General features: G+C 44.0%; 1 protein-coding gene across 1 annotated transcript in view; it reads right to left on the reverse strand.

Annotated features, from left to right (window-relative positions):
• Positions 1–22,612, reverse strand: part of ADAMTS12 (ADAM metallopeptidase with thrombospondin type 1 motif 12) — a 4,274,824-nt gene that overhangs the window by 1,976,614 nt on the left and 2,275,598 nt on the right. The window lies entirely within an intron of this gene.

Here is a 22,612-nt window from a genome sequence, read left to right on the forward strand (position 1 = left end):
CATTCTACTAAAAAGTATTGCTATAACACCGGCGGTAATTCCATCGTGTTCCTTTCAGGTACAAAGTCACTAGAGTAGATAGCGGGAAATATTCTACATTTTTCCAATGGTTTGAGAAATTTATATATATTCAGGGATCTTCAGAATTAGTGCTGTAAACATACATGTGCGGTTGGCAATAACTAAGCCTATATCCAAATATAAGTGCTGGAAAGATAAGAAATGAGGCATTAAGAAAGGGGTACGATGCAAATGCTTGCCTCCGACTGTGCCTCTACTTATATTTCTGTAGTGTAGCTTACAGTACCTTGTTGTATCACTAAACTAATACCAAGATATGCATTTCAATGCATCTGTATCAGTTTGAAACAGTGAAAAGGTACCTAAAGTATCTTCTGCTCTAATTCACTCTGTGCCGCAATAAAGAATAAAAAGATATTGGAAGAACAAATACTAGGGATAAGCATGAATCAATGCAATCTTCAAAGAATTTTATGAGATCATAGACTAAAACCTTTAAAACTGTTATGTTTTGGTCTGTACATAACAACTACAGGAAACTTGGTCATTCAATTTCACAGGTCTAACATAGTAGGTTGGCATTTGAATGCAGTGTGCCGCAAACTTCTTCACAGCGTAGATGACCCTGGCCATGACGTGAGACACGACTGGGAAAATGTAACTCATAATTACTTTGTTAGCATGTCATCCCTAAAGCCACCCTTGATAAGGTTTTCATAACAGCCTTCTTATGAAATGACAATCAAGTCAATGGCAGGTGCTACAGCTAAACTCTCATTATAAAATAAGTTTAGCGAGTTTTCATTAACATCCAGTTACCCACGAAGGCTGTAAGCTGGTGTAGAGCAGGTTCATACCATTCCGAGCTAGGCTTATACTGTCACCATGATCACACAAGCAGAGTCAGAAGTGAAGATGTTTGGGTGGGGTTGGGATTCTCTGCATATGGTTAATCACTACTTGTAATACAACATGAGAGAAAATAGTGGAATGCTACAATGAGAGAACAAAAGTAATAGTCCTAGCGGTTAAGAAATGTTGTCTTATTCCATTACATATTTAGCTCTTTATCAATATTACTGGGCAAGGTGCACCTCCTTTGATAAGAGGCTAGACTTTGCAAAACCAGACCGCTCAGATTTAATGGCTCACCATAAACTCTGGTTACTCCCGCCTAAATTGATGGCATTCTCTTACCTATCATTTGTCTTTTGTGCTGCACTGTATCCACACAATCCTCTCGTCTGCTTGGTTAAGAGCTATCTAGAGGTTTTTTGATACCATGATGTTTCCATTTTCCAGTAGTATACCTGCTATTTTCCTGCATTAACCTCTGTCGTGTAGTTCCTACTAATCCGCAGGATCTGCTCAAGTCTGAATCCGCACACCCCGCCAGATATGTTGGTCTATAGACCAGCTAGCTCACAGTGCCACCATAAGCCTACTTAACCTCACCAGGAAGAAAATGGTTTCCGGGAACCACTGAACATGACAACTTCAACATCTCAGGAATTGTGGAAGCAGTACAGAACCTTTCGCTAAATCACCTGTGCTTACTTATTCTTAGAAAAGTGCACTTGAATACGCTGTGGGACTTTCTCAATATGTTTATTAAACCAGCATTATTCTTGTATAGAATACATGTGCTGCAGTGATTAATAGACAAGAGCAGATATTATGAGCACCAAGAACATAAATAGCAGATATAGTTCTACCATGGTGTTAAAGCAGTGTAGATATGCAGGCATATAAAACAAGGCAGTAATCATGTGTACTCCTACTATGCGAACCCTACTCTAAGTGTACCTAGAGAGTGTGAGGGTGTCGAGCCAATAATCCCCCCAAGGGACAATCCAACCCCATTACCTGATGGGAGAGAATGAAGGACCCTGTCTTACTCATGAACAGGACACCCCTCATGGCATGCATGAGGTGAATTCTCAGCATGCAAGCACCCTCAGTGTCAGCTGAAGTGCCTCCTCTGCTAATCTAACGGGATGCTCCTTTTTTATAATAGAAAGCAGCCTTGCGATATATGCTTAGATTATCGATGTTATGGATATGTAGCTAGCCCTGTCGCCCCGTGAATGAAGATAGGATGACATTTGTACATGGTGCACACAGAGACCGAGTACATGATGTTCGAGGCATCGTGATAATGTTGTGCAAAGCTAAATGTGTAAACAAAGTAGTTTCAGAGAAACTAATCCAACATTGTTCTGCATGCAAATGTGTGCACAATTTCACAGCTGAAATGTTATTTGTGAGGACAATGAAAGAAAAAATCGGCTTCGCTACATGGGCCTAACCTGGGAATATAACACCCAACCCTCATACTGAGGGTTGATATATCTAAAAGCTATCTAAAAAGATAGCATATTATAAGGAAATAAGCTTTAAAAAATGTAAAACTACTCTTAAAATCACCTAAGAGCAAGCTTCATTTAAAATATTTATATCAACGCCTAAAGTCATTATACTATTTGAAATCCCAAGCACGCAGAAAGCCATGCATAGAAAAATAAATCAAAACTGTGTGAAATCGTTTTGCTTAAAAAACAAGCCAAATCGTTCTCACATGGAAATATTGCTGTTGTCCACAACCACATATGACGTTCCCAGAGGCGCACCTTGAAGCAGGTTAATGGAGCAAAGATGATTCCATCCAGTTTTCACAGCACCCGCTGAGGGAGGCATTGTTACCCATAAGTGCGCTGCAGACCTGCTGTTCACATCACTAGGAGCTGAAGTATACCAAGGTGGCTCTTAGAATGCATTACTCTTCAATGGAATATGCTTGGGACAACAATTGGGGAGAGGAGTTGGCCTAATGGCTAGGGCGGTCGACCTCGAATCTGGGAAACCGGGTTCGAGTCTCAGCAATGACGCTGAACATCCTGTCATTCTGGGCAAATCACTTAATCTCCCCGTGCCTAACAAAAACGAATGTGTCCTCATGTAACGCAACTGGTGCTATGTAAAGCGCTCTGATACCCGATACCGGGTGAAGTCTGCGCTATATAAAACACCATTAAAAAAAGACGCATTTGTGGCTGCAAAGCAGACCACAGAAGACAGTTTCTGTGTGCCATACTATCTGCCTTTCCGTTAAATTATATTTAGAAAACAAACTAGTACTATTTATGTAACGCCATGGCCAGAACATAACAGTTGTAACGTCCAGCTCAATATCATGATGGATGACAACTGTGCAGCTGTAGGTGCAAGCCTATAATAATACAAAGTTGGGTCTGATGTGTCAAACCCAGAAAAATAAGCAAACTTTTGTGCAAATGCCTTTGAACTACCTTTTCGGTGGTGTTGGGCAATGTTCCCATTGTGCGAAATTATGAGCAGCACATGGGATACTAGCTTTGTGTGGAAAATGGTGATCATAATGTTGATAACAGAAAATGTCGCCAAAATCAGATGTACCATCCTACAATTCTTCATTAGAACATGCCGCGGATTGTTCTAGATCTGCAAGCAAATTGTCCACAGTTTCAATGTCCCAATCATCAGAGAAAGTACTAGAGGTGATGATATAATTTAAAGAAATCTTAGACAAATATGGAATTTGCAAACCTTCAGTAAGACCATACACATTATACTATACCCTGTCCCAAAAAACTCCCTCAGGAACCTGAACTGATGTAATGTTCATCAGGGATAGGTCCGTTAGTTCGCGGTGTGATAACGCATGTGGTTTTAGAACCAAGTTCTCAAGTTGTACTGCAGAGCGTTCTGGGAGATAGTGTCCATTCAGAAGTCGGAAATAGACAGTTACCATACCAATCCAGAGGACCAGAAAAAGTAATCCAATTGTAATCCACAGATGTATCCATGGAACAACAAAGTATGTCTTTTTCAGCCAAAGATAGAGAGTATTAACTCGCAGCCTGAAAGGGTGAGGTGGTGTTGGTAGTTCAGGTTCACTTGGATCTGATGAAAAGTTGTCATAATGCACAAAGTAGCCAGATGCCGTCCGGTCTATTCTGGACAGCTCATCATCCAGTTCCCACAGCAGCCGCTGAGGGAGGCATTGTTACCCATAAGTGTGCTGCAGACCTGCTGTTCACATCACTAGGAGCTGAGTGGCTCTAAGAATGCATTCACCATCTATGGAATATGCTTGGGACAAAACCTTTGTATGCAGTCAAGCCAGACAAGCCTGAAGGATAAGAACCAGTGGTCGTTCAGTTCTCGAAGCTGAGGTGTGCCAAAGCAGTGTAACATGCGCTCATGTGAGGAGTATTAAAGCCCTCTTCTCCTTGCACATATGTTGATGATCTACCTGGCAAAATCTACTAGCATGGCAACCTATGGGGCAGGGGTATGTAGTATACAGGCGACCCTGTCTTTTAAGATAAGGGAAAACAAATGTATCCACCACTTATTGTCTCTTCCCCCGTGATCCTCTACTTTGATTTGTCATAGGGAGTTAGGGCTACCATACCTTGAGACATTCCAAGGACATGCCCAGTGATGATGTTGCGCAGGGTCTGGAGTAATGAGGCTCCATCACTGAATAGAATTCTATTCGAGGATTGTTTGTCTCTTGTAAAACGTTGCTCAGAGCCATGTGTTACACCTATTGGATGACAAGAGGTGGGTAGGGTCCCCTTCTGTTACTTCATACATGAAGCTTAACCCACTTAGAGGCATTCAACCATTCTTGCTACTTGATTCACAGCGCTATCAGCACTTTATCCTACTCAGGTTTCAGCTTAGCCTATTTCATAGAATAAACACTTTTCCTGTGCACTGCCTACTGGTCACATGATCACCTTACACATAGCGTTTTTTTGCACTTTTTCTTCTAACTGCAGATTTTGTACCATCAAGCCCCTCTTGGTGAAATATTCTGTGCGTCATTTCACAGGAGCACTGCAATTTTTGCAATCCCTTACCTCAGAGGACGTTGTGTCGACTGTGCACACTTTCCTGAGACTGGTGATTCAGGCAAGGAAATTGCTTGAGTTGATTCTCAAGCCGATTGCTATTTTAGGTTTTTTAGATAAACATGTTTTGCACCTCTGCACCTCTGCACTGTACCTTTTTGTAATCCTTGCCTCTATATGAAATTGCGTTGACTGTGTATATATCTTCAAGTCCTGTGCTTAATCCTGAAAATTGCAATGGCAGGCTTCCAAGTTGAATGCCATTGAAGTTTGTGCACTTTGTGATCTCTGTTCTTAAGAACCTTTAAATGTATTGAGGTAGGACCATAGTTTTTGCATTCTAACGTGCAGTATGCTTTATAATAAATTGTGTTTTATATCATATGTCTGTCTTTTACGTATATGATTTATACTTCATGATCGCATAACGTTTATATTGCTTGAGATCTAGTAGTAATAACCCCTTTTATTTTACTGCCCTCCAAAAGTCGATGGTATTTTGGCATTTCATTTGTTGTATTTGAGCTCCGCTCTCTCCAATTTTCCATTAATTCTATTTTTAGAGTTGATAAACTATTGATAGTCGTTTTTAACAGTACGCACACACTGAATGAGGGTGCAAGAAGTAACATTATTAAAGTTAACTGCCTAAAAATCTGGTGGTGTGTATTAAAGTGGGAAGATCTGATGAATGGTCCAGCAAAAAATGACTAGGAGGATAACTTTACAAAATTTACAACACACTAATTTTGAATCTGCAGTAATGCTACAGTATGAAAAAATTAAGACAATTGAATAAATTCCTTTCCTCCCCTTCCTGATTGTGAAATTCCTTCCTGCCCCTGAGGAGAAAGCATTTTTGGTAGTGTGAATAGTCTGTGTAATGTTTCCTTCTGTGACAGGGGGCCTCTGAAATTCCTTCTCCTCATTTTGATGCATCATACCCACATCAAAATAAGGAGAAGTCTTGTTTACCAATAGTGGTGGGTACTGTATCCTGACATCAGTAATTTCCCACAAGTAAGTGTCACAGGCTCTAGCAAATGGCTGTTTAGTAATGGATATAATGCACTGGCTGTGGAATCTTGTTAATAGAAGCACACAATATGTGTTTGCTGCTAAATGGATTCCATCAATTTAGTACACCTGGAATTTGGAAGTTTTACTGTGGGTGAGCCTCATAACAAGTGTTCCACCCATGGTAATCACACAGTCCATAAACTGCACATGTTTACCGCCTTTGTCCGCCTTTTAAGTTATAGCCACTGCGATGCAGCTAGGGTGAGGGGCACTTGGTTGGTTACACCTGAACATGTGCGCACATGAGTGTGCAGGCTGTGCGTTTGAGACTACTGTTGTACGCAGCCACATAACTGTGTACAGGTAGCCTGGAGCAGATTAGACACTACAGGGTTAGATACTGACCTGGGTAGGCTTTATGATATTAGTGGGCACTACAAAGTAAAGTCAGTATGATTTACTGTTTTGTTTGCAGTGACACCTTATCATTTAAATAGGAGAATGCTACCTTAGAGTGCAGTCTCCTTTACCTTAGGCCTACAAAGTCATGTGCGGTATGTAACTGGAGTGGGAAATGTGTACCCAGTTCATATACATAGATCACACAATCATACATGTACACTTTATGGATTGTCCAGAATTTTCATATTTCTTTGGTTGAGCTCATGATCAGAGCCCAGGCCTTTTTTTATCTTGCTGGGCCAGGTTTATTACATTTCTCTCCAACGGAGGGAAAAAGGCTTCCTCACACAAAATAAGTCATTAACAGTGCTTCCCTCAGCTTCTGAGGAGGAAGGAGTGGGGAAGAAAATATGCATCTGTTATTAGCTGTCACACTTTTCGGGGCTGATACGACCCAGGCCTACTGAACAAAGGAGGAAGCCCAGACCACTGAAGCCTTTACAGTAGGATGCTCCTCCTTGAACTATAGTTGGGATAGGCCCTGTCAGAGAGGGTCAGACCTGAGGCCCCCAGAGGAGATGTGACCAGTGAGTTCTGGACAGCATCATCTTGCACTGTCCCACCATGCTGTGCAGGAGGGTTAGGGCGGGGGTGGAGAGCGGATGTGGCAACCTAGGATTGGTTAATTGTGCCTGGCTTCCAGAACCTTCCACCTCATTTAAAAACTCTTGCACAATTGAGCGAGAGAGAGAGGGCTATTTACTTTTCTGCTTTTCACTGGAACTGCAATGGCTGCAGTAGCCATGGGCAAGTGGAAGGAGACACCACCTGATGCTCTAAAGGACTAGGGACTTTGCCCCCAGCAGACCAGTGGGTCTTTCCAAGGGGCAGGTTGGTTAGTGCCCTTTTATCCTTTGAGGACCAGCTGGGGGAAAGATTTGGACTTCTGCACCCAAAAGGATTACAGGAGCACCAGAGACCAAGCCCAGGAGGGAACAGCGCAGACAGCAATTAGAGAATGGGAAGTAAATGCCAGCTCACACACACTGGAAGACAAGAAAATTAAAGAAAACTCAAAGGAAAAGCTACACGGCTCTCCCCAGCACAGCGGGAGAACCACTACTAAAATATTCACTAAACCTCCAGCTGAAATGCCCCATAATACTGCAGGAAAGGCTTGTTAGCCTATGTTTCTTGCCTTGTGGTGGGCCCAGGATGGCAGGGGCTCCATCAACATTAAAAAGAAAGTGTGTGGTGGGGAGGCAGGGCTGCAAGAATGTAGCATTTTCCTTCCTACAAAGATTTTAAATACCTGACCATATGTTTCTGGGGGAGGGGATCACCAAAATTATGACTCCCCTCCCCTAGGATTTTCGTCAATATTTAAGAACTCAAGACTGGAACTTTTGCTCTTCATCTGGGAGTGCAGTGCACTCTAGTGGCTGGTTCTATGACTGCATTATATGTGACCTACAGTGTATAAAAAGACACAGATATTTGTTATATTTATTTTTAGTGTTTTATTAGCCCTTTAAGGTCATAGTGATTTTTGATCAATGTTGACATGCTTTATTTACCTTAATGGTTGCATCAACATATGATTAATGGCTATAGTGAGAGGTTGATGCTGTTTAACATGTGGTTTGTTTTTCTTTTGATATGGTGCATCTGTGATAAAGCCAATAGGCTTGTCTTATATGCTGTGATGACTCTTGATAAAGTCAATAGGCTGTTTTATTTAAAGTGATACCCGCCTATATTGTGAGGTGCTATGTGGTATAGGTGAGGAGGGCAGTTATTGTGATTTTGGGGGTCATGACCCTTTAGAGGTCAAATGTAATTTTATATTATTATCTAAGGTATTTCTTATGTATATATTTATAAATCAATGCACAGTACTTAGTAGTGGGTGGGTAATAAATGCACTTTTTATTTTCAAAAGACTGGACAATCATTTATTGAGTGCTAATATTGCATTCCAGCTACTGGTGATTTTTAGTCCACATCACCTCCCCAGAAGAGGCCTTGGCTGCTCTGCGTGGCTACCCTGAGAGACTCAAGCACTACAATGTTGTGCTTGTGTCCCAGTATGGGGAAGCTGTGGACCTTATATGTGCGCAGGCCTCACATCCTGGACAACTAATAACCCAGTATCCTACAGTATTATTTAGGCACTTAAGTAACATGCATTTCAAACTGCATTTCATTGCACAGATGTATTTGCTTAACCTTAGTGTCTGGTATGGAATTATATGTATAGCGTAAAACACATTTTAACCTATTAGGTATTAGGGTTGATATCTAGGTCGATGTAGCATGGTAACATGGTAACATGTATGTTAATATGGTTATGCCTGAACTGAGTTGATACCTCTGAATTTGTCTTTCCTCAGCAACCATAAGAAACAATTTAAGTAGACAAAATGAATATTGGTCTTTGATAATAGTATTTGACTAAATAATTGTGAATTTTATAGGTTATTATTATTATTATTATTATTATATTTGGGTTTGTAAAGCGCACAGATACCCAGGGGTTTCCCGGCGCTGACAGAGGAAAAGAAGCAGGGAGACTAAGATGGAAGAAGGATTAAGCAGAGAAAAGCCAGGTTTTTAGGCCCTTCCTGAATTTCAGGTAGCAAGTTTCAAAGCGCAAAGAAATGGGGAGTGTGTTCCAGAGTGATGGCGCCAGATAGGAAAAGGAGCGATCACCAACTCTGGTGCGTTTGAAACGAGGCACGGAGAAGGTGCCAAGAGAGGAGGATCTGAGGGTACGCACAGGACAGTACGGTTGAACCAAAACGGAAAGGTAGGGGGGGGAGTTGCCTGTTTTAATCCGGTGCATATAGCAGAGAGCTTTGAATTTTGCTCTTGATTCGATGCGCAGCCAGTGAAGGCTGCGCAGGGAAACGGTAATAGAGGCAGTTCTGGGCAAATTGCAGAGCAGGCGAGCTGCCATGTTTTGCACCACCTGTAATTTACGTGTTACTTCCTTGTTAGCCCCAAGGAGGAGCACGTTACCGTAGTCTAACCTGGAGGTTACTAAAGCCTGGACCACAGTTCTTAGGGTATCTGGCGGCAGCATCCATGCTATTTTTCTCAGCCATCGCATGATATTAGTACAGGTGGCTGAGACTTTCACAACATGCTGCTTCATGGACAATTGGTTGTCAAATGTAACTCCCAGGTTACGAGCCTTGGTGGATGGAACCGGCAGGGGACCCATTTGCTGAGGCCAATACTTAGGGCCCCAGAGAGAGGTGTCAGGACCGAATAGAAGAAGTTCGGTTTTGTCGCCGTTTAGTTTTAGTTTATTGGTCTGCATCCAGTTGGCAATATTAATGAGCCCGGATCGGAGAGATGAAGTAGGGGCGTGTTTATTAGAAGAGAGAGAAAAAATGATTTGGGTGTCGTCCGCATATGAAAATATAGAGAGACCAGATTGTTCTGCCAGAGAGGCGAGAGGACTGACATAAATATTGAAAAAAGGGGGGCTCAAGATAGAGCCCTGGGGTACACCGTGTGGGGACGGGAGAACGGTGGAGGCAGAAGTGGGGCAAAAGACCTGAAAAGTGCGTGCGGACAGAAAACTGGCGATCCAGGCTAGAGCAATGCCATGGATACCAGCGGCCTTTAGGGTGGAGAGGAGGATGTCATGGGAGACGGTGTCGAACGCAGCGCTTAAGTTCAACAGGATAAGCGCCACCGTCTCTCCTCTGTCCACCTGTTGTCTGATAGCCTCTGTGACACCTAAGAGGGTGGATTCGGTGGAGAATCCAGCCCTAAAACCAGACTGGGATGGGTGTAGGAATTTGGTGACCTCAATGTGAGAGGAGAGGCAGAGGTTAATGTGTTTTTCTAATACCTTGGACAGACAAGGGAGTAGAGATATGGGTCGGAAATTGGAAGGGTTATTGGGATCAGCGTTGGTTTTTTTGAGAAGGGGAACCACCATGGCGTGTTTCCAAACTGCAGGAATGGTGGCTTCCGACAAAGATGCGTTCAGGAGGGCTAAGATGGGTAAAAGAGCGGGAATGTCAAGAGTGCTTAAAATTTGAGGAGGCATGGCATCAAGTGGGGAGCCAGATTTGATTTTAGCCATGAGTTTAAAGAAGAGTTCCAGAGAGATCGAATCCCATTTGTCAATAGAAGTGTGAGGGACAAGGGTAGTAGTATCCTGAGAGAAGGTGGTGTCAGGATCTGTACTGGGAGGGTTGTCTAATGCTCGTGGGGAGGCATCAAAACCGGCATAGATGCGGTCTATTTTCTCCATGAAAAATTCAGCAAGTGTATTGCATTGGGCTGTGTCCAAACAGGGGGCTTTTGGCAAATTTGATTGTCCAGAAAGTTCTTGGACTGCTCTAAAAAGAGCTTTTGGGCGGTTTTGGGCTGATAGAATAGAGGTGTTTACATAGTTTGCCCTGGCAGATTTGCACAGGGAGTGGTAGTTTCGAAGTTCCGTTTTATAAATTTCTTTATCATTGGGGGAATACTCAGATCTCCATATGCGTTCAAGTTTCTTGCACTTGGATTTGGCGCATTTGAGGTGGTCATTAAACCAGGGGGCAGGGGGGTGAGTGAAGTTTTGTTTTCCATTACGGGCCGGAAGACAGATGTCAATGGCTGAAGAGAGCCATGTGTTAATTAAACTTTCATCTTTGATAGCGATATTGTTGGGTAGAGAGGGTAGGGTTAAGGCAAGCTGGTGATTCAGTTGTGACAACTTGAGTTTTTTCCAATTTCTATTCGGTCTTAGAGTCTGAATATGAACTGGTGGACCGACCATAACACTAGTCAAGATGTTAAATTCGACAATGTAGTGGTCGGACCAGGTAATAGGTTTGGAAGGGAGGCAGGTGATGACGTCAAGGTTCGAAAAGATGGGGTCAAGTAGATTACCTGCCTTGTGTGTAGGGCCCGTATTGTGAAGATGTAGATTAAGAGCGGCCAAATCTTGAAGAAGGTGTGTACGGATAGGACAGAGTGTGTTGTTAAAGTGGATATTAAGATCGCCAAGGAGAAGAAAGTTTGAGGTTTGCAGCAATAGAGGAGCTATATTTTCCGATAAAGAAGAAGCCCATGCGCCAGCAGCGCCCGGGGGACGATAGAGTAAAACGCCCGACAGCGTGTAGTTAGGATTCAATAATAGTTTGAAGTAGCCAGCTTCGCAGTTGGGTATGGCTAAATCTTCCCACTTACATGAGTAAGTCCGTTTGTATATAATGGCAATGCCACCTCCCTCCTTGCCCTGTCTATTACGGCTCACATAGGTGTAGTTGTTAGGGAGAGCTGTGGCAATGTCAGGTCCCGTGCAGTCGTTCAGCCAGGTTTCTGTTAAGAACAGGGCCGCTGGACTGTCGGAAACCAAAAGATCAAAAATGTCCCTCTTATGCTTAGGCAGGGACCTGCAATTCAAGCTCAGGAAAGTAAAATCCGTAGAATGATGTGTGGGGAAGGAAATGATTTGACATGGGGAGGGCTTCCAAAACGTAGAACTGGGGATATGGGTAAGTGAGGGGGGGAACAACCTGTACAACGCAACTTTTACAACGCACTACCATTACAACGCATTTTTTACAACGCATAATCCATTACAACGCATGACATTACAACGCATGACACTACAACGCATTTTTAAAAACTACCTTTACAACGCATTCCATTACAACGCATACTACCATTACAACGCATACCATTACAACGCATAATATTACACTATACTATCCAACACTTACCCTACTGATGCACCCACTGGAGTTAGAATAGTAATTTTTACCCCTATACTATCCAACACTTACCCTACTGATGCACCCCCTGGAGTTAGAATAGTAATTTTTACCCCTATACTATCCAACACTTACCCTACTGATGCACCCCCTGGAGTTAGAATAGTAATTTTTACCCCTATACTATCCAACACTTACCCTACTGATGCACCCCCTGGAGTTAGAATAGTAATTTTTACCCCTATACTATCCAACACTTACCCTACTGATGCACCCCCTGGAGTTAGAATAGTAATTTTTACCCCTATACTATCCAACACTTACCCTACTGATGCACCCCCTGGAGTTAGAATAGTAATTTTTACCCCTATACTATCCAACACTTACCCTACTGATGCACCCCCTGGAGTTAGAATAGTAATTTTTACCCCTATACTATCCAACACTTACCCTACTGATGCACCCCCTGGAGTTAGAATAGTAATTTTTACCCCTATACTATCCAACACTTACCCTACTGATGCACCCCCTGGAGTTAGAATAGTAATTTTTACCCCTATAGTATCCAACACTTTCCCTACTGATGCACCCCCTGGAGTTAGAATAGTAATTTTTACCCCTATACTATCCAACACTTACCCTACTGATGCACCCCCTGGAGTTAGAATAGTAATTTTTACCCCTACACTATCCAACACTTACCCTACTGTTGCACCCCCTGGAGTTAGAATAGTAATTTTTACCCCTACACTATCCAACACTTACCTTACTGTTGCACCCCCTGGAGTTAGAATAGTAATTTTTACCCCTATACTATCTAATACTTACCTTAAATGTAATTTAATATTATGCGTTGTAATGGTATGCGTTGTAAAGGTAGTATGCGTTGTAATGGTAATGCGTTGTAAAGGTATTTTTTAAAAATGCGTTGTTGTGTGCTGCGTTGTAAAGTCATGCGTTGTAATGGATTATGCGTTGTAAAAAATGCGTTGTAAGTGCATGCGTTGTAAAAGTGTGCGTTGTAACGTCATACATCCAAGTGAGGGTGCTGAGATTAGAGTCAGGGAGCAAACCTGACAAGATGTAGGGGCGTCCGAAGCCCGTAAACAGGGGCAAGTGTTATTCATAGGGGAACGAAGAGATCGTAAGGCATGGCTAGAATAGTAAAGCCTGGGGTTTGTGGGGTTTGAAGAGAAGCTTTATATCAATTGATGAAGAAGTAATCAATTGGCACATTGTGTAACAGAGTTATTTCATGTTCCTCTATGCCCTGTGATTAACCTTGATCTGTATGTTGTCACAGGAAGCTCAATCTCCCATAAGTGGATGCTAGCAAATCGCAATTTTTACTCAACAAGTCTTGGACTGCAAGTATAAATTCCAGTAGTTTCAATAAGCCCTATAAACCTGCAGAAGAACCAGTTGTAATGCTGCTTCCACGAGTTTGATCCTTGGTTCATATCTAAAATCTGATAACTAGCTGCCTTGTTAATAGCATTCCTAAAGTGCACCCACCAAACTGGTTTCCTTGGCTCTGGTCTTATAACTTCCTCGACACAAAGCCTTGTCTTCAATCTTTGTTGATGGAAGCTTGTGCGGTGAAGAGTGTAATCTAACTGTAAAGTATTCCAAATGCAAAGGTACTAAATTGAAAAAATAGCAACGCTCTTTGGTGGTTAAGATTTTATTTGGCACTTTTAAGCGTTTTGTATTCGTTCTCAAGATTGTGACAGGATGAATAACTTCACATTGTATCAGCTGGAAAGACTGCGGGCAGTTGGAACAGGTATTTGATTGGTTGAAAGACGACCTTGAAATGAATTCTGTTAGCAATAGGGAGTCAATGCTGCACCCTCAAGGAAGCCTCAAAATGTCTTTACCTCACAGGCCATGATGGCTCTTACAGGAACATTCTGGGCCTTGTGTAGGTGTTGGAGCAGGGATTGTGGGAGGCCATATTAAAAAGCAATAAAATAAATTACAACAGGCATTCATTACTGCTATTATCATCAGAAAGTTAAAAAGAAGATGGACTTTAGTCCGGTAAGATGGAAAAAAGTATTTTTAACAAAAGAGTTTTTGAGGGGGCAAATCAGGGATCACAATGTAAAATGAAATTCATAACAGTGTCAGCAGGTAAGAAAGTCCAAGCCAAATACATAAGGCAATTGAAGAGCATAAATAGACAATCAGCCTTGGAGCCTATGACCTCCATCGTAATGATGACAAGGTTCTTGTTAAAGAAGAAGAGAGTAAAGGCTCTAGTGAGAGTTTGGCGGACACAGTCCTGGTGAGGATATTGTCCCATTTGAGCTATCACAAAAGCATCGTATCCTACGGAATTTGTATTATGTCCACCAAACTCTAAATATGGCCCTCAGTTAATAGGCAAAAAGTGACCACCCTGTTTCCATCTGACCTCTACTCAAAATGCACCGTATTTATCCAATACAGTCCATTCCTGTCCTTTCTCCCTATGCTGGCACCGTTTTAGCAGCCTAGCGCCAATGCTGGCACCCTTGCACCATGGTGTAAGGATGCCTATGTTGTTGGCAGGATTGCTTTTGTGCAAGAAGTAGCACCTTCCTGCACAAAAAACAATCCTGAGGCGTGTTCCTCTTTCTATGTGTGCTGCATAATGTAACACTTCCCTTGCTCAGAGTAAGGCGACACAGTGATTTGAGCTGCATTGCCTTACTCAAGATTTATGAGGTCACTTAAAGCCAAGCACAGTGGCCTCACATGGCTACATAAATCTGACTCAGAACCTTGCATCACACATGTACCACTTTGCATGTGATTCAAGGCTCTCATAAATATTCCCCTGGGAGGCCTCAGCATAAGACTGGACTACAAGTAGCAACCCATGAAAAAGATGGAACAGTGGGTGGAGTTATATAATAGATAAAGCACAGGTAAATGTGTCCAATTTGACCTGTTGGGTATGGTCATTGAAAAGAACTGAAACCAGTTAATGTTTTATCTGGAGGCCATAACACAGTGGACAGACACTGACATGATTGAATAGACAACTGTGCCAAAGGCCAAGAGAGGTCTAGATGAGCAAGCATCAGTAAAGTAACGTTTTTTATCCCAGAAACCCAGAAGGACAGATTCCATGCCATGAGGTTGTCAGAACCTAAACTGTACCGATGATAAAATATGATGAAAATTAACAAATCTTTCCAATTGCTGAACAATTGCTTGATTTTGGCATTTTCAAGTAACATAGTAACTGCTTTTAATCATTGGAGAATCAAAGCCATCACTTCCGGTAACTACTCACCACCAAAAGCTTGAGAGAAAATGTGAAGGACATCTCCTTCAACATTGCCAGTCTGCGTGGTCCCCCAAAACCCGAACATCTGTTTTTCTGAGGATAAAGGCAGGTCTGTATCTTGATACATTGTCACCAACAACCAAACAGGAATGCTTTTGGCCAACACTCCTAAATAAGGCAAGGATATTTAAGAACTGCTCATGGCTGGAGAGGAGATGATTCAGTATACCTACAAGAGACTGGTGTAGTCAGAGCCAAGATCATCTTTGTGGGTAGAGGATGACATGTAGCTATGCAAAAAAAACTATGTACGAAATGTTATATGAATTGCAGGGTTCCAATATGGTCCAGGATAAATCTGTCATATCAATTTGGAGTTTGTTATTTCTGAGTTTGTGGATGCCTTTTATGACTTTTATGACAAATACTTACTGTATGATATTTAAAGATCTGGGTCTGATTTTCTAGACTCATGAGGTATCTAGGAATAAACCAAGCAACATTTTCAGTATTTATTGAAGGCTGGAATTATTTTCACGTATATACTCTGTGAGGCTCTAATCACACTTTTCACTTAATGTAGGGTGTAAGAAATTGGGTTATTTGTTGAGGGAGGGGGAAGACACACTTGGGCAACAACTAAAGTCCTTGTCAGGGTGAATCATGAAAATCAGTAAATAACCTGTGCTTACCTTCTTATAGCTTGGCACAAAAGGAGTCAGGTTTAATTTAGAGGCTCTGTGTAAATTATCTATGCAGCTGTGTGTGTAGGGGCTGCCCAATTCCTCAGTACCTTTGACTTAACTGCAGGGTACTGGCAGATTGGCATGGCCCCAGGAGCAAAAGAAAAGACAGCATTCTCCACCCCTGATGGGCATTATCAGTTTACTGTGATGCCCTTTGGGTTAAAGAATGCCCCTGCCACTTTCCAGAGGCTGGTGAACCATGTCCTGGCTGGGCTGGAGTCCTTTAGTGCAGCTTATCTTGATGATATTGCTGTCTTTAGCTCCACCTGGCAGGATCACCTGATCCACCTTGGAAAGGTTTTAGAGGCTCTGCACAATGCAGGTCTCACTATCAAGGCATCCAAATGCCAGATAGGGCAGGGCACTGTGGTGTACTCATGCCACCTTGTAGGTGGAGGCCAGGTCCAGGCCACCATGGACTGGATAGCTCCAACAACCCAGACCTAAGTCAGGGCATTCCTTGGCTTGACTGGATACTACAGGAGGTTTGTGAAGGGGTGTGGGTCCATTGTGACCCCCCTCACAGAACTCACCTCCAAGAAGATGCCCAAGAAGGTTAACTGGACAGTTAGTTGCCAAAAGGCTTTTGACACTCTAAACGAAGCAATGTTCTCAGCACCAATTCTAAAAGCTCCAGATTGTGCCAAGCAGTTCATAGTGCAGACTGAGGCATCTGAGCTAGGGATAGGAGCGGTCCTATCCCAGACCAATGATGAAGGCCAAGACCAACCTGTTGCTTTTAGAAGCAGGAGGCTACTCCCCAGAGAGCAACGTTGGAGTGCCATTGAGAGGGAGGCCTTTGCTGTGGTTTGGTCCCTGAAGAAGTTGAGGCCATACATGTTTGGTACTCACTTCCTGGTTCAAACTGACCACAGACCTCTCAGATGGCTAATGCAGATGAAAGGGGAAAATCCAAAACTACTAAGGTGGTCCATCTCCCTACAGGGAATGGACTTTGAAGTGGAACACAGACCAGGGACTGCCCATGCCAATGCAGATGGACTTTCCAGGTTCTTCCACTTAGACAATGAAGACTCCATAGGGCAAGGTTAAAGGTTAGTCTCATCACCTTTCGTTGGGGGGGGGGGGGGGGGTTGTGGGAGAAAGTGCCATCTTTCTTGCATGGTATGCCCCCACTTTTTTCTGAATTGCTGATTGTACTTTGACTGAGTGTGCCCTGGACTCCTGCCAATCAGGTGCCCAGGGCCTATGTTCCTTCCCTAAAACAAACCAAACCCAAATTGGCAAACCCTGGCCACATGTCAGCCCCTGGTAAATGGTACCCTAGGTACCCAGGGCCTTGTGACCAGGGAAGGCCTCTAAGGGCTGCAGCACTCCTTGTGCCACCCTTAGAGGCCCTGTACCCTTACACACACACACTGCCTTTGCAGGCTGAGTGTTTGGGTACAAGACAAAAACAAAGTCGACATGACACACATCCCTGTGTGCCATGCCCATCACCTACACTGCCATGGCATACATCAGCAACCCCTCTAGCTGGGTGCCTTATGCCAATGGTGTGGGCACAGGAGCAGGAGCCCTGTGCCCCTACATTGCCCAGGTCCATTCCTGAGCACTGTAAGTGCAGTGCTGCCATTTAAGAGTACATGGTGCTGAGAGCTCGTCAAACACGAGCTCCACAGCACCATAATGGCAACACTAAAGACTGAGAAATTTGGTATCAAACTTCTCAGCACATTAAACCCACACTGATGCCAGTGTGGGATTTAATGTACCAAGCACCCCAGGGAGCATCTTAGAGGTGCCCCCTTAAACCTAACCTACAATCCACGTCTACTCTGAGGCTGCCTAGGCTGCCACCCAGCAGACATGTTGCTGGACCCCTGGGTAGGAGAGCCCCTGCAACAATGCACATCCTGGGCGAGGTGCTAAATCTCCTCCCCCAGGATGGGCGGGGGGAAACTTCAAAGGCATGATGCCTCTGTGAGCTTCCCCAGGCCACTGCAACCCCCCACTCTGGCGGGAAGCTTTGGCCGGAAACCCCAAATAAGGACAGGGGATGTGCCAGCCTGCCAACCCCACCCCTCAGGTGGGGGAGGCGAGGTGAAGCACATCTCCGGGCTCTCGCCATCTTGAAGATGGGGAGCCCTACCCTATCAGGACTAGGCTACTGCCCCCCTCCCACAGGAGAGAGGCAGGATAGGGGGTGTACCCACCCCAGGACAGGGACCCATTGGTCCCTGCCCTTCACCCACCTGTAACGCCCCTAAATCTAGTATTTAGGGGCACCCTGAACCTTCCTTCCCCAGATTCAAAACTACAAAGAAGAGCAAGAAGAAAGAAGACCTGCCCTGCAGCTGCTAAAAAGAGGAAGACACCAACTGCTTTGGCCCCAGCCCTACCGGCCTGTCGACCCTCGAACCTGCTCCTGCTCCAACCCGGCATCTCTTGTGGCCAGCAACCTCACAAACCCCGGAGGACCTGGCTACCTTTTGGCTCTAAGCCCCTGGGACTCCCATGAGTAGAGGCTCTACTCAAAACCTACCTCTAATCTCTGGCAGCAGCCCAGAACCGCGAACCCAGCACACTCTGCACCAGCCAAGCCTGGCCAGTGCCGGAGTGAACAAAGACCACGAGGACGACCCCACGGCGACTGTGACACTGAGTCCGGCACCCAAGGACCTCCCTCAACACTCCTGAAGAAGCCTGCAGCCTCAGAACAAGGTACCCCCCTACCGCAATCAATAGAGGGTAAGATTTCCCGACACCAAAAGGCACCCCTGCACGCGGCACCCCGCGGCCCCCTGTGCCCAATCCCGGGGTACCTACCTATCCTCCAACTACCCAACTTACCTCTCAAAGTGGTGGTGGCACCTGAAGAATCCTCGTCCCCGAGCTTGCAGTCTTTTTCGAAACCGGAGATTTCCCATTGAAACCAATTGAGCGCCCGAAGGCTCAAAAGCACCCTGCACCCAGCCGCCCGAGTGGCCCTGACAGTGAAAACTCTACACCTACCTACTTCCCCACTTGCCCTGAGTAAGTGACCAGGAGCCCAGCTCCCACAGCCGCGTGGCTTGCCAGTCAGCAGCCACCAACAAAGGCCCCCCTATCCCTCATAGGATAACATTGGGCCTAACTCTCTCTGCACCCGGCCGCCCTAGAGTCGCTGAGGGTGAACCAACTGTACCTACCTGACCCTGGGGGACCCCTGAGTCTATGCCCAGAACCTCAACTCTGCCAGTCGAGTACTTACCCTTAAACCGATAACTCTATTTTCCTCATAGGGTAACATTGACTGGCTTTTTCCTGAAATTTCTTCTAAGTGTGGATTTTTCAAATCTTAAAATATTCACCAAAAATCAGCCGAGTAACAAAAACGAAATTACTCACCTGCTCTTAGGTGAGCTCCCAGTGCTGGATCTTGGTGCCCAGCTTACAACTGTACTTACCCGTAACCCATTTTTCTTCCATAGGAAATCATTGACTGTTTTTCTTTGAAATTTCTTTGTGTCAATTTCTGCAATCTTTAAATATTCTTCAAAAATCGTATAATATCTGAAAACGTAATTACTTACCTGTTTTGGATAAAGGTCCCAGTACTGAGTCTAGGCACCCAGTACTGGATTACAAAAGTAACGAAAACATACTGTACCTGCAACTTGAATTTTCTTCCATAGGGAATCATTGACTGTTTTCTTTGACATATTTTCTAAGTGTCAACTTTTAAAATAGCTAAATATTGTTTAAAAATCATTACAGTAATTAAGTTGACTTTCATCACTTGATTCTGAGTACTGACCCAGGACTGAATCTAGGATCCAGTCCTGGAATTCCAAAAGTAATCTAAAAAGTAATCTGTTGCAAATAACTTTAATTTTCCATTGAGCTCAATGCATTGTTGTGTTTAAAATAGAGTTGCCTATTGCAACGACTTGTAACTGTTTACAAAAGTCAATTGCATATTGCAAAAGTATTTATATGAAACATCTCATTCTGAGAAAGTATATTTTAAATCCAAGTGTTGGTTCTAAAATAAAACAAGCATATATTTTTTTTTATATATAAACCATTGGCCTAGTGTTCAGTTATTGAGTGTGTGAGACCATTTGCTGACTGAGTGTGTACAACAAATGCTTTACACTGTCCTCTGATACTGCCTTACTGCTCGACCAAGCTACCACTTTAGAGAGTAAGGTTATATCTAACTTTAGCCTCTGTCAAACCCTGGGGGGCTGTGGACTCTGTACACCCTGTACCTATTAAGGAGCAGTATATACAGAGCCACTTTCTCACAGCAGCACACAAGCAGTAATACATTGAAACACTACAAAATAAATATCCCAAACAAATTGCTCATTCTGGCAGCAGAAGGCAGCAGTACTTAGGCAGGTCCAGTTGTAGGTTCAGGCAGGTCCAGTTGCATTAGGCCATCTAGGCAGTTGCAGGAAGGCCTTTGGAGCTTGCTGTGTCCCTGTAGCACAGAACAGGAGGTCAGCCAACTGAGTCTGGAGTCACTCAGGTCACCTGAGATGAAGGGAGCAGCTCCAGTCTTTCTTCACAGAGAACAGGACAGCCCTCAAGCAGCAGGGCAGTCCTCTGGGGAACAAGGCAGACCTCAAGCAGTAGGGCAGTCCTCTGGGGAACATGGCAGACCTCAAGGAGGAGGGCAGTCCTCTGCAGAACAAAGCAAGGCTCAAGCAGCAGCGCAAGTCTTTGAAAAACAAAGGCAGGCCTCTAACAGCAGGGCAGTCTGCTGTGGAACAAGCCAAACCTCAAGCAGCAAGGCAGTCCTCTGGGGAACAAGACAGCCCTTCCTCTGTCAAGGCTGCCAGTTCAGGAATATACTGCTGGGTGGCTCAGGAGGCCCAATATGTATACTTGATGCTACTCTTTGAAGTGGGGGAACACTCTGGTCTATCCCCAATTCTGGTTTTGAAACATTCCTTACTTGCCCTGCCAAGGCTCTAAGAAGCCTAGGGTTACACAAGACTAGTGTCAGGTACCTTTGTGGGTGATGGAGGCAAACCCCATCGGAATGCAAGTGGGACAGGGAAGAGCTCCACCCTCACCCATCCTATCAGAATGGCCCCTCCTACCCACAGCTAAGCCCTCCTGTCTCACTGTGTGGGCAGAATAGGCAGCGCCTAACAGCAGTGTCCCAGGTCACTGACAGCAGACAACAAATAGTTAGGACAAGAAAATGAGAACTTTCTAGAAGTGCAAAAGGAAAAAATGATGGACGTTGGACACAGCTATATGCAAATCAGCCTTGACCCTGTTCCTTCTGAAACCAGTGCTAGGATGCTTGTTTCTGGTCTTGGGAGTACCTGGCTTGGGAGTTCGAACTGGACTGTTCCCATGAGAAACAGGGTCAAGAGTGATTTGCGTATGACTGGGTCCAAACTGAGGTGGCACAGTAAGCAAAAGAACGTTGGATTAAACCCAGATCTTTGTGACTGAGGGTGAATGTTTGCATTGTTCAGTATTCCGTCCATTATTTGTTCCTTTTGCTTTTGTCACCCTAAGTGGGAAGGGAATGCCCAGATGTGTGTCACGTGCTCACTGCGCCACTGGATTCAACCTAGCCTGGCTGATGGGGGGTGATGTCCCGAAACCAGTCCAGGATGCTTGTTTCCGGTCCCGGAAATGATCTGGCTTGGCAGTTCAGGATGGACTGTTACGATGAAGACCTGGGTCAAGACTGATTTGCATATGGCTGGGTCCACTTCAAACTGGGGTGGTGTGGTGAGCAAAAGAACAATGGATTAATCACAGATCTTTGTGCCTGGGGGGAATGCCTTCATTGTTCAGCATTCCATCCATCATTTATTCCTTTAACGTTCTAGAAGTGGTATTTATAGAATTGTACCTTAAAATTCAACTTTAGCATTGAAGAGGATTCTAAATTACAATTAATTTGAGTCCAAACATGGCATTTCTACCTGTTCTCAATCGAAAGTTAGCACTTATTAAATGTATGAAGGTAACCCAATGTTATCTATGAAAGAAGTTGACTGTGCAATAGTGAAAAGGAATTTCGGAGTTTTTCACTACCGGAAATATATAACTTAAAACTACTTATCATGCATGTTTTTTAAAAGGAAGTTTTAGGCTTGCCAACATGTTTGCTTTGCTAAGTTGAAATGCCAGTCTAAAACCTCAATGCAGACAGCAGTGGGATGCCTAAGACATGTTTTAAAAGGCTACTTTAGTGGGTGGTACAATGAGTGCTGCAGGCCTACGGGTAGCATTTAATTTACAGGCCCTTGGTACTAGTACTATCATGTACTAGGGATTTACCAGTAAATTAAATGTAGCAATCAGGCGTAACCCAATTCTGCCATGTTTTAGGGAGAAAAAAAACACAAGCACTGGTTAGCAGTGGTAAAATATACAGAGACCTAAGAGGCAACAAAAACGGGATCAGCCAAGGAAGGGAGAGAAGGCAGAAAATGTTTGGGCTGACCCTGCAGATAGTACCAGATGCAACACAGGGAAATTCCAGGGGCATCCATCATGAAAAATGCCATGACTGCGAATTCATATTTTGGTAAT

Source organism: Triturus cristatus, chromosome 2_1 (genome assembly GCF_964204655.1).
Source record: "Triturus cristatus chromosome 2_1, aTriCri1.1, whole genome shotgun sequence".
Classification (NCBI taxonomy): domain Eukaryota; kingdom Metazoa; phylum Chordata; class Amphibia; order Caudata; family Salamandridae; genus Triturus; species Triturus cristatus.